The following is a 612-nucleotide window of genomic DNA, read 5'->3' on the forward strand; positions in this document are numbered from 1 at the left end:
GTTTTAGAAATGCTTTGGGCGGTGTGTTTTATATAACGCACAAACAGTATTCTGATTGTATACTGTAGACCTGTGTAGAAATCATACTGGATGTGACTGGGATTCTGAAATGTTTCTTGAAAAGGTATTCAGGGCTGCTTGAATCTATAATAAAAAAAGTGACCCGAAACTTCCAACCTTCCAATCACTGATGTCGCTCTCCCTAAACCCGTACGTGATGTTTTGCTGATGTGCAATGTGCCTTTACTCCTGTATTAAAAACGACCTCTGTTGTTGGGCGGAGTTGAAGGAGAACTAACTGCACAGAAAAAGTACGTAACGATAAAATGTTTCTACACTTCAGAATGTCCTTTTAAATCCCTGCTCACACACATCGGCGTGGGGAGCGGGCAGGTAGAGAGCTTTTAAAGATGCTCATGATGTTTCTCATGGGGTGTTGCCTGCAGTAGCATCTCTCTCCACGGCTTTGGAAAGAAAAGAGTGGCTCCAGTGCAAGGTAAGGTCAGAACAGCTGGTCTGATTGTCTTAGAAAACAAGAAATTAAAATCAACAGGGAAATTGAACAATACAGAAATCAGTGCAGTATACAATAGGAAGCAATCAAACAAAATG

Source organism: Atractosteus spatula, chromosome 10, assembly GCF_055471065.1.
Source record: "Atractosteus spatula isolate fAtrSpa1 chromosome 10, fAtrSpa1.hap1, whole genome shotgun sequence".
Taxonomy (NCBI): domain Eukaryota; kingdom Metazoa; phylum Chordata; class Actinopteri; order Semionotiformes; family Lepisosteidae; genus Atractosteus; species Atractosteus spatula.